This window comes from Gavia stellata, chromosome 17 (assembly GCF_030936135.1).
Source record: "Gavia stellata isolate bGavSte3 chromosome 17, bGavSte3.hap2, whole genome shotgun sequence".
NCBI classification, from domain to species: Eukaryota; Metazoa; Chordata; class Aves; order Gaviiformes; family Gaviidae; genus Gavia; species Gavia stellata.
In genome coordinates, this window is record NC_082610.1 from 8,676,956 (window position 1) to 8,689,438 (window position 12,483).

Here is a 12,483-nt window from a genome sequence, read left to right on the forward strand (position 1 = left end):
TGCACTTGGGAATTTAAGATCAATTTACCACTTTTCAAAGAGCTGATATTTTATAAGTGGTGGGTAATCATGAGTGTTTTGTTAAGACAATGATGGCAAGCAACAACAGTGATACAAGTGAGTGTCTAACTAGCCAGGAAATAAGTTTCATTCATTGTCCCTTCAAATTCATTATCTACATAAGTTTATTGCTCATATTAAGACATCTTATTAAAATACATTTTTGTTTCCATGAGAAGTCTATTGAACTGGCAACGCAAACGAATATTTAAAAGTTCTGAAAAAGAAGGGGTATGGCTTCCAAGTAGAACTGTCAAAATGTGCATTTACTATTCAACTTCTTGCTGAAATAAAGTTTTTGACAAGGACATATCACAACTTTAATGGAACCCCTCACTCTTATATTGGAAGAAAAACCGAGTCCGCTCAAACCCAACAGGAGTTGTAAAAAGACAGTTGCCCAGAAGGGCCCCTGTACTTTCTGGCTGCACTGCATCTCCATGCAGGCAGTGCCCTTCCTCCAGGACTGGGTACTTCCTACTGCAAACGTCTCCGTAAAGTCAAGTTTAGCAATTCATCAGAAACAGAGAAAACCTAGAAATCTGCAACTAAGAATGTACTAACCAAGAAGAGACCCTCTTACCAAGACACTGCAAACTACCTAGCGAATTAATTGTTCTGAATTTCACCTTAGAAAAGGAATCAAACAACCCATAGGGGATGTTCTTATTTTTAAGTGCTTCTCATTAAGTCTTTTTGTGAAGGATGAACATACCCAGAGGACTGATGAATTTGAAGCCCTTTTCTCCAATTAAAAATCCCAGATTAGTCACTTCTCTGACAAACTATTTGAATCCCCAAAAGTGTCAGGGTAGCGTCCCAAGATCCACAGGGCTTTTTTTCCTTGACACTCAATGAGAAGACATCACTTACGTTATACATATTTTGCTTTTGCAAGTGGCACAAAAACCAGTAACGTTTTCTTGAAAAAAGTTGCGGCACACCATCTCTGCAACTTTGTAATATGTATTAATATACAATTATTATTTTTTAAACAATAGTTTAGTGAGAAAAATAATGCCTTTAACCTAGCAAAGCTGTCTTAAATGCATACAGCTGTATATTTAAATATGATAGCAGAGCAATGTCTCTGCAATGAATAAGCAAGTTCAGAATCTGATGGATGATTCTGTGCAACTCCATGGCTTGAATCAATATTTAAGTTTCTCTATGGTATTAGAATTTGTTAAGAGAAATAACAGACTTTAGTGAGTTTGATAAAAGCTCTTAAGTGGCACAGCTCTCATTTACTTCCACCAGGAAAAGTAATGTATAATTTCAGGTTCTTGTTAATATGTTCACCTTCCTTTCATAAATGTTTTTAGAGCTGAATAGCTCCATGCAGGTGTGGAACTGATTAACTGCTTCATACAACATAAAGAAATGCCATAAGTTGCAAATCTTCTGTGTACTGGCCTGCATATTTAGCTAACCGTAAGAAAAAATTTTGTTAATGATTAGTTTAGTTGCAAGTGTTGCTACATTTCCCAGTTTGTGAAGCGTGCTGCCCTGGTGAGGGAGTTGCACAACTGGGAAGGGGTACAAGGCACATTGACTCTTTCTTCGCGTCCAGGAGACACGCTACATGGAGGCATGAGAAGTTTTAACAGCCAAGATGTGCTGGTCCAACAGGTATCAGACAGGGAACTAGAGCATCCCTTCTGAGCAGCCTGACTCCGCTTGTCTCTGCTGAACAAACCCAGGCAGGTCACCTCTGCCCTCTATGGCCACATCCTCTATCTATCCCTTGTTTGCTTTAGGTATATAAATAAAGGGATTGCATATCTACTCAGAGAACACACAATCTTTTCCTACATCCTCAGGGAAGTGGGATCTCATTGTGATTAGAACAGCATCAACATTCAAGAAAATGTTGGGTTTAAGGGTTTTTTGTTTGGTTGGTTTTGTTTTTGGGTTTTGTTTTTTTTTTACTTATTTCGTGCTACACATAGGTGAAAACATGGATTCAGAAGGTAGCTACAATGCTTCTCTGAACTACATATGACACAGAGAATCATGCTGTATTTGCATATCTCCTGTTCACCACAACTTGTCTTTGCACCACTTTTAAATAAGGACAGAGGATTCCACTAGTGATACAGCAAAAATGGAGCAATGGGATCCATTATTATGTATATCTAATGGCTCCATTGCCACACAGTTAGGCAAGAGACTGTGACCTGTATTCTAGATCGTGTTGCATGCTGTACTACAGCCCTCAAAGGAACCAATGCATAAATCTGTGTCCTCAGAGTTAAAACACAAATTTCGTTTCCCTTGCATGTGAAAGCTATGGAGTACAGCTTGAACTTGGAACATGAAACAGCTAAAGAGAATGAGCAATAATGCATAAATATGAAAAGACAAATTTAAGCTCCCAAAACCTACAGCAGAAAAACAATTAGCACAAAAAGGATTTCAGCTTCAGCGTGCTGTACTTTCAGTCTCATGAGTGAAATTTTTAATATTCAACTCCGGCAGAGCAATTTGTAATAACCTACTCCAAGCATACTATAACATAAAAGCATTAAGGTGTATCAACCGTGTAAAATATTTACACTTTGTTAAAATAGATAGCTTTACACTTTATAAGTTATTGTGTTAGCCATGCATTTTTCATAATTCATGATTTCAAGTTTTTCTTAACAATCATCTTACACAAATCTATTAAGAACTCTATTATGAGAGTAGGCATGTATATGTTTAACGGTGTCCTAACTGAAAACGCTAGTAGTAGTGTGAGTGACATTATCCAGGACTTAGCACTACTGTACCAGAAAACACATGCATACTTTGGTCAGTCTGAAAAAGGAAGCAATTGTTTCCTACAATGCTAAATAAGTGTGTGTGTTGGGGGGGTGGTGTTTGTTTTGTAATACATCATTTAACCATGAAAAGCTGCCTAGTTTCATTGTACACTGGATTATTTAAAATGTTTTTACCAGTAGACTTGATAATTCACTCAAAATACTTAAGTATGACAAGATAGTAGGAAGCAAGGGTACCAACAGACATTGAACACTGCTGCAATGTAGATAAGACAGAATGGTTATAGGCATGCTTGCAACAGATCTTATGTGAATACAGGGAATATTTTCATTTATAATAACCAAAAGTTCTATTTCAATTTAATTTCTTGTTTTAAATGGTATAAATGCCAAGTAAATCATTAAAAGAAATGTCAGCTCTATCAGTGGCAGCTGCTCTTACTACTAAAAAAGGAGGGGAAGTGTAAGAGCAGGGCAGCCAGCAAACCCCACAGCGGTCTGCAAAGTCACTAGTGGGAAAACAACAAAGGCCTTTCCATGCAACTAACACAGATGTGCCCATAGCCAAACTGTCAGAAACAGTTAAGATGACAGCTACTCACAGTTCATTATTTCCTTCTCACAGGTCACTGGGTGACAAGCTGGGTCATCATGCTTTGTCGGCTGCTACAGTCTTCCCCAGCCCCCTCACCCCCCAGTTCTTATTCCATTTAAATAAAGGTAAGGCACTCAAATTGGTATACTAATGTAAACAAATGTCTTCAAATGCTTTCTGAAAATGGGAATGTAATGTTTATTATACCTTCTTTTCATTTTCAGATGGATACATAACATTTCCTCTCTGTGATGAGCAGAGAACTGGATTTGTATCTGCTGCAGATACAGCTATTAGAATAATTTTGTCAAGATGTGACTAAAGCAGATAATGAAAGCTAATTTGTCACCAATTCAAAGCTTTAACCTTTAGAACAATTACGTGGCAGATATATCATGGAAAAATCATTGCAACTCAGTGAAAAGATGCTCTTTCTCACAGAGGAGTTTTCACAAACAGAAATCTGAGTGGGGACTTAAAATGAATACAGACTTTTTAAATGCAGAAAATACAGTCTAAAGCGCTTTTTTGGGGAACATGTATAACCAGATTTTAAAAATAATCCAGTCATGAATTAACTTTTTTAATACATTCTCATCTTTCTTCATGGAGTAATCAATTTACAATACAGATATAGATTATGACTTTTACCTATGTTTTGCCCACTTGGAATTTAAAATGAATGAACAGTGTATAAAGAATCAAGGTCAAGCATTTGCTTAGCTGTTACAAACAATTGTACCAATTCATAGCTGTGTCAGTGATGGAAGTGGGAGAACATTTCCATCTCCTTAGGGGTATTCCTTAGTCAATTTTCCTACACTAATAAGTCTTATAAAAATGTAATAACTGAATTTGTCCAACTGATTCAGAAAAATTAAAATGAAACCAACTATCCCAGATGTCTTTCTTAGTATTAAACATGACAAGGTCTTAAGCATTCTGACCCAGATCCAAGAATGCTTGTACCTAGCATGTACTTAACTTGGAGCATACTTGAATGCATATCTGGATTGGAGACAAAATGTTCAAACTTGTGAAATCAAGCTCATTTATGGAAGCAAAGTGATCCAAATAAGGCCCGAAACCAAAACTGCATTAAAACAGGTGATTAATTTTAGAAATGTGACTAGTGCCTTTTAAAGGGACAATTCACAAATTAAATGTACACAACACAAATGTGTTACAGTTGATAATACGAGAACACTCTCTTACTTTCCTAGTTGGGCCCAACAAGTAAGATCATAAGAATGAGAGAAGTCATTTAAAATGCTGTCAGAAGTTACAGGAATTACATTTCCACAAGGTAACAGCCCAAACTAAGTTATTATCTTGACCCAGGCAAAGATAATACTATGTAATCTCTTTCTACAAGTGTCCATTCAAAAAAATCTTGAGGAGGCAATGGATTTGCTGTTTCACATACATGAACAGTGAGGATGAGAATAAGGATGAGAAGGAAATTAGTGGCCATTAGTTACTTAGTTAAGGCATTAGTTCTCATGCACTGAGGGAAGTAAATAAATCACAGTCATACAGCTCACCTCTCTACTCATCCTTGTCTTAAAGACCACATCATCTCAGCAGCTTGATATCTCCATGTCTAGCAACTAGCTTATGATTGGATTTTGGTCTGTTTGGGGCAATACTTGTCATTTAGAAAGGATTTTTTCCTCAATGGTATTTGCTGGAATGGATGAGTTTTTCACCTTTCATATAGAAACTCAAGGATTCAGTCAGGTAAATCAGGTTCAGGTTTTCGTATCTTACAGGCATCATGTATCATGTAAATTAGTAAAAGTATGAGACACATCAAAAAAACAACATTGGAAAGAACACTGAATAAGATATCCCCAAAGATACCAAGGACTTCCTGAGACCACTAAGAGGGGACAAAAAAACCAAAACAAACAAGTTCATTTCCTTGTCGTCTTTACTATCATGTATCATGGGATAATGTGCAACTGGCTAAACAATGTGCAGGTAAGAAAGGGGCTGAATGCAGCCTTCAACCAGCAAAAATAAGGAAAGAAAGTATAATTGTATGAAAATTATTGCAAACAGACAAACTTGCAATCTAATTAACCACAGTCTTTGAAACTAAACCCTTTTCATAAGGCTCTTCCTACAACATCCTCTGGAGTAAGGTTTTCTTTCAACATGGGGCTGACTTCATGCTGTTGTGTCTCACCATGAAAGTGTGACTGTTTCTCAGAAACCAAACCAGAAAAACACTAAGCATGACAGCTCTGAAATGCATATTCCTCCAACACACTAAACTGGAAAAGGAAACATTTAGGGCAGGACTCAATAGCTTAAAAATAGACACTTGCTAGTATTTGAGACTGCTAATGTACCCAAAGGATCTGTATAGTTCTCAGATACAACACAGGACTGGCAGGAGACTTGTGGTAGTCTAAAGCAGCCGGAAGCCTGGTGATATACCCCTCAACAACTAAAAATTACCCTAAACACGTACACCTGGGCAGCTGAATCTCCTTTTAGAGACACAGTTCCCTTCCCTTCCCAGTAAGCCAAAGTTTTACAAAAATCTACAAATGTGTTGAGCAGGACAGTTAACCAAAAAGAGTTTTATAAAAACGAGTTGAAGTTCTTCGGAGGAACAGTGATCATAATCTTCACTTTGTTGACCCATATCATAGAATCATAGCTGGACCAACTCCTGAAACAAAAATTCTCGGACACAGAGATACAGTTTCCTCTATTAACACACAAGTCATACCCTCATTTGCACTTCTGGCAGTTTTTCATGTTATTTTGTAAAGGAAGGCAAATTTTATTGCTACTTGGAAACTGAACAGCTTTTCAAATCACAAAGGATAAATCTTGTCTTTTATTTCTTGCATCACCTTTCAGGCACTGAAAGCATTCTACAAACTGCAGAGTGGAATGTGGCAGCTATTTAACAGAATACATTAGTATTTATCACAGTCTAGTGAAAAATAGCAGCAAAAGAGAATTTCAGTCGCTTAGTACAGCAGAAGTTTTGAATTAGTTACCATTGCTATTTAATGCCAAATGTTTCTGACAGTAAAAGAATGTTATTTTATTATTAAAATGTATTTTTTCTATATTTAATTCTAATTCAGAAAAATGCTTTAGACCGCATAACTCCATTTTTGGTGTGAAGAGATACATAAAGACATAGAAAGTCAAGCATTCAGTTCTTAAAGCCTATCTTGACTGCAGATAGCTTTCTAAATCAAATGCCTGTGTTCTGCAGAAAGAGTTTTTTAGTTTAATATTTATATACTGTTATCTGAGGCTAAAAGCATGGACATTGAAGATATTTCACTTATCCCATTGTCCTTAAATTAAGTGAAATACTTTGTAGTGACCCTGACATCACATTGCATATTTAGACCATAACAATTCATACTCAAACCACTGTAGAGAAAGTGATCTTGTATAAACCTTCACCTCACATTGCAGAAGGCATCTTTTGAAACAGCCAATACAATATTAACTTTGGTACTTTAGTTTATGTTGTAAAAATACAACTGTATTTACTAGTAGTTAAATAATTTATATTTAACAAAGCTTTAAAGTTATTTGATTCATCAAAAAAAATTACTCAAAATACAGGTAACCTACCTCTACCTATGCAGTTCCCTAAAAACTACAGATAGCCACTACCTTCAGATACTTCAATCATGTCATAGTCTTAAAGACACATTTAAGAAATATTTTGGATTCTCGAAGACTAAATATTTGCAAGATAATATGATAAACGAAACACCAGAAATACTAGTTCTTGAAGAAGGACCAGAGCAGCAAATCCATGGGTTCTTGAAGGGTAATGCTTCCAAGGGAAGTGCTATGATAACCTAGATAAACCAAATCCAGTTGTTGTTTGCAGTTACCTGTAAATTACTGACTTACTGCCAGTAGTAACAACAACATTAACTAGTTCAACTTTCATTCTAATAGCAAGTGATGTCTCATGGTCTTTTGTTGAATGGGAGGTCCATTTTTATAATGTTTTGATCTAAAAATACCCAAAAGCTCAAAAATAACTAGCCAAGCGCCATTTGTAAAAGAGTTTCAGTTATCTAAAGAAAGGCAAAGTCTTCTGCCTGCTGTAAATAGAAGTAATTAAGAACACTACTATTTATCTTTTATTGGAATTAAAATACAGTCCTATATTGAAAATGACTGCACCACTTAGTATTTTGGCTCAGCATGACTTTCAGGTTTCTAACAAAACATTTACCATTTAAACTTAAGCCTCATGACACAAAATGCATCACAGTGTTGATACAAGTCCTATTTCTTTGTGTAATTTGCATGATGTAAGGTTTGTAGATAAAAATTAAATTTGCAATTACTACCAAACATCATCCACATCAATCTTCAAAAGAAAAAAATAAAGCACATAAATGTCACCCCTTTTCGTTAATTTTGGTCAAAATCCCCGTTTGCTTATCAGCCAGAGGGTTTCTGAGATATTTCAATAATATCCAGGAAATCAATCTTACATGAAACTGAAGGAAAACATCTAATGTCATTGAACAATAAATATCAGTTCTGTCAGCGGCTTACCTTTGAGCTGAGGCCTTAGGATGTTTCTCTTCTAGTTTCCTCACCAGTGCCACTGTCAGCTGTGTAGTCTCCCCTAGGGGATCTGCAGGCATTAAATGGGCGTCCAAAGGTCCTGAAAGTTGTTTCTGATTGGGGTTGCTGACATTTTTTTGCAGAACCTAAGAGATGGAAGTACAACCATGTAACTTATATATTGCTAATTAAAATAATGTGTGTCTACTTTTTCAAGTAAGGCTGTTGATTAGCAGAAAATGTCAGAAATACAAATAGCTATGTCAAGATGCATCAAGAAGCACAAATCTAGAGATCTAGTGATTTTTTGTTTGTTTCCCTTCCTTCCTTCTGTTTTTCCACATAGGAAATAAGAAATTTCAAAAATTTGTCCTACATGGGCTATAAGCTTAAACTGTTCTGAGACACAAATATATATAGATTTTAATTAAAATCCTGTATACAACTATCATTTGTCTGATATATAAATGTCTTATTAAACTAAGAAATCAAATGAGGTTATTTATTTAAGGAAAGAAGTTGACTTCCACACTGATATTTCTCTTTTCAAAACGTGTTTTTGAAAGGACTGTCTCTGACCTGCCTCTGGCTTAATACTGTGACCTCTTCTGCCGAGCTGCTGTCTATCTCCTGATGAGCTGCAGACCAGGCCCCATGGTGAATGCGGTTTTCTGTCTGGGTCACCTCCTCTCTTTCATTTAGTTCCTCTAGGTAGGTCAGGACAAACTCAGGGTAAGCCTGTAGGAAAGGACAAAGGCAGAGGAATAATAAAGAAAAACATCAGCTACATCAGCAGAATCACAACAGTCTAAACACCAGGAACGATGGGAAAAGTGGTTGTTGATGTACGGAATGTCACAAAAGTTGCTGCATGTAAATAACTTTGTATGTCACAAAGTTTTCGAAGTCAGTGTTAGACAGTGACTTTTTCATATGCACTAAACTGAAAAAAACCCAAAACATTTGAATGTTATATATCAGCTTAAGAATAAAGACTGACAGCTCTCAAAATGAAAATTCTTATAAATAGGAAGAAACAAAATTTTGTATCCCTGTCTTTAGGTAATATTTAATTAAGTATAGGTGACATTTAGGTAGGCATTTCAATGTAATATATGAGAAGAATTTAAAACAGCATATTCTGAAATCAAGACACATGACGTACAGAAAAAGCCTTCCTGATGGTTTTGAAACCAAAAAAAATTTACTGCTTTAATTCCTTAATGAAATCAATTGCCTTCTTAATACTTTTGATCCTTGCTTACATGGTAAAATGCCCCAAATAAGAAAAAGATAAACACAAATTAACAATTACTTTCTGTTGAATTTGAGACATTAACATCTCAGCTACTTAACCTTATAATCCCCAGATCTTGTACCATGGTAACATGATCAGTTTTATTTCTTTAGCTCAGTCTGTGAAATGACTACATTGCAGTGTCTCAGGTGCTACTTCAAGCAGGAGTCAGTCCGCTGTCCTCACCACGGAATGGGCAGAATCTTCCTTTATAGGAAATATTTTTTTTTATTTCTAATGAAAATTGTAGTTTAAAGTTCTGTGAGAACTTGTACTATTTTAAATAGAAAATGTATAGATATTAACAACACTAAATTAGACCAAAAATAGGAGCTATTCAAATGCTTTGACAGTTAACACGGTAACAAATTTAAATCAATAATCTATTAAACTCTTATGGTTACAGAATGAAGCGTCTCACAACTACAAGAAAAGCCATCTTTTCCTGTTCAATCACTTAATGAATAAACAAGCAATTTCATAAGGCAAGTCATACTACAGTATTTAAGCACTTGGGCATATTTTCCAAAGCCAATTCTGCATGGACAGCCCACAGATTCAGTGAAACTTTTAACATCAAGTGGAAAGCAGAATACCAAAACTAAAACCTACCTTCAAGTTCTGAGAAGACTTTTTCATTCATATCTTAATACTTAATAATATTAAAATATTTTCTTGTTTTGATCTTAAATTTTACTAGACTTTCCTAACAATAAAGCTCAGGTTTTAGCTTCCGTCGCATCACTTTTTCTTTAGCCTTCTGTCAGACTTTTCCCATGACTGCAGATATTTTCAATTTAGGACCACCTATATTTTACTTTAAAATAAATCCCTTCAACAGCAAGAGCACAACAAACAGTAGAGTGCTTTTATTTCTTGAGGAAAAAAAATTCTTCACCAATCAATAATACTAACTCTCCTGCTGTTTATCACCTTGTATAGACAATATTACAAAACTTTTCTCCCCTGCTTCATAGTTCCATCTGCATTTTAATTCTGATGTAATACTCTAACTTAGATTTTTGGTATATTTTTCAGACTTGGCTGCATGAATAATGAGCTAAGATTCCATTTCTTTCAATAACAAAGTCTTCCTTTACAAGCACCTCACACTCACTTCAGTTACCAGTGCCACTAAGAAAAGGGACTCCGATTTCTTTCTCACTTTTCACCTTTTCTGCCTGACCCCATGCCATCGCTGCTTCTGTGCCAGAAGAAAGCATTTGGCAGCCATGCGATGAATACAAACAGAGACCTGACCTAAGTTAAAATTAACACAGTAAAATTATAGTTATTACCCATATGTGTACTCAAATCCAGTTCACTGTGTGGCACACTTGTGCCAGAATGCCCGGCAGCATGGGAGCTGGTGTGGGAGTCCCCGTCTCTGCTTGCTTCAGCTCCAGGGCTATAGGTCTGCGTTTCCTTTATGCCAAATAACTTCCGCAGGTATTCCAGGGAACCTCTCTTCTTCAGGAAAGTGAAGAAACAAAACAAACTCCCAGTGCAGAATGCGACAAAAGCCTCAAGCCTTCCCAGGACAAGAACAATTATTTCGCAGCTAGTTCTGCCCTTAAACAAACACCATACTTTGGAAAGCTTTATTTCTAGTCTGAAATGTGCTTCACCATATCGAGGATACATTTTGCTTTCAGTGCACACCACTGATGCTGAAGTCTATTGTGAAATACATGTTCCAAATTCGGAGCATGTTAAAGAGCTCAATTAGCTTATCTTACTTACATTCTAGAATTGATAATCGACTTACACTTTTATTTACTTATACTTTTTTTTAATTACTTATACTTTTTATTGACTTATATTTTAAGTTCTCCATAAGTTTTACATGAATAAAAGTACATAACTTGACCTATCACAAATATGGATATCATTAAATATTAGTCTATTAACTAAAAATATAAGGGAAAAATACCAAGATTAATTTGTTCTTTCTGCACAAGAATAGTTTGGGAAACAGAAGGGCAATATCAGGATTTAATTATGAATCAACATCTTAAAAATACTTGATTTTACTGGTTTGTTCTGAAGAACAAGCTAGTATTCTCTGAAACAATAAAAGTAAACCATACCTTGATTGCATAGGGGAGAGTGTATTCATAGAGGAGAGTATGTTAATGGCAAAACACAGTAAGTAGTAGGTATTAATTCCAAGAAAGTGAGTTTCCGTCCCAATCTGAATGATGTGTCACATATCATTACACTGTATTATGCTGCTTTCCTTTATGTCAGTTTTTGTTGGCCTACATATGCTGCAACTTAAACATGGCACTACAGATAAAGTGAATGTGATAGGAAATACACAGAGAAATACACAATTTTTCAAAGATATCTACTACTAACAACTAGCATTTTTTCCTGATAAAGCAAAATACAGGCTAGAACTGAACAGTGTTACACTTATTAACTCTAAGAAATTTTAGAAACTTCTCTCCTCATGATATACAAATGACAATATTTTTTATATTCCAGTATAACAATCAGTATGCATAATGAAATAAAGAATAGTACAGCTGACAACCGTATTTTTATTTAATGATGATCTGAATCCTTCTAGCATAACATCAGATGACAAAGCAATGGGAACACGGTCACCATTTCATCAGACCATTGAGTTGTGTGAGTAACAGAATCTAATCTAATGTCCGTATGAAAGGATGAAAAATGAGGGCTGGTGCTAGAGAGGAACGTCTGGTATCGAATTCCTACTGGACAGTGGGCCTCTGCAATTTTCCCAAGGTTAACAGTACATAATGCTGCAGATGTTCCCACCACTTCTGTGAACGTTCTCAAAATGTTCAAATGCTCAGGAAAAGGTACAATTTAAAGAATCTTCAGAGGCACAAATCACTGGATATAACCCCCTGGTATGCTAATGCAAACCCACTTAGATATTTGAAGAGAACAAGGCTGCTGGGGATAAAAACCACACTTCTGTAAGTGCTCTACCACCCTGCCATTGCTGTCCATGGATCCCTGATAGTAACCTGTATGACCCAGCTGACCTACAAAACATCAAACAGGCTGCTGACCGAGACCCCTGGCCATAACAAACACAAATGAGTAAGAGCTGATCTGTCAACACTTTGTACTGAAGACCATTGCGCTCACACCATACAGATTTTTGTTGTCATTTAAACACTTGATCTGACCAAAGTTACTAGAAAGGA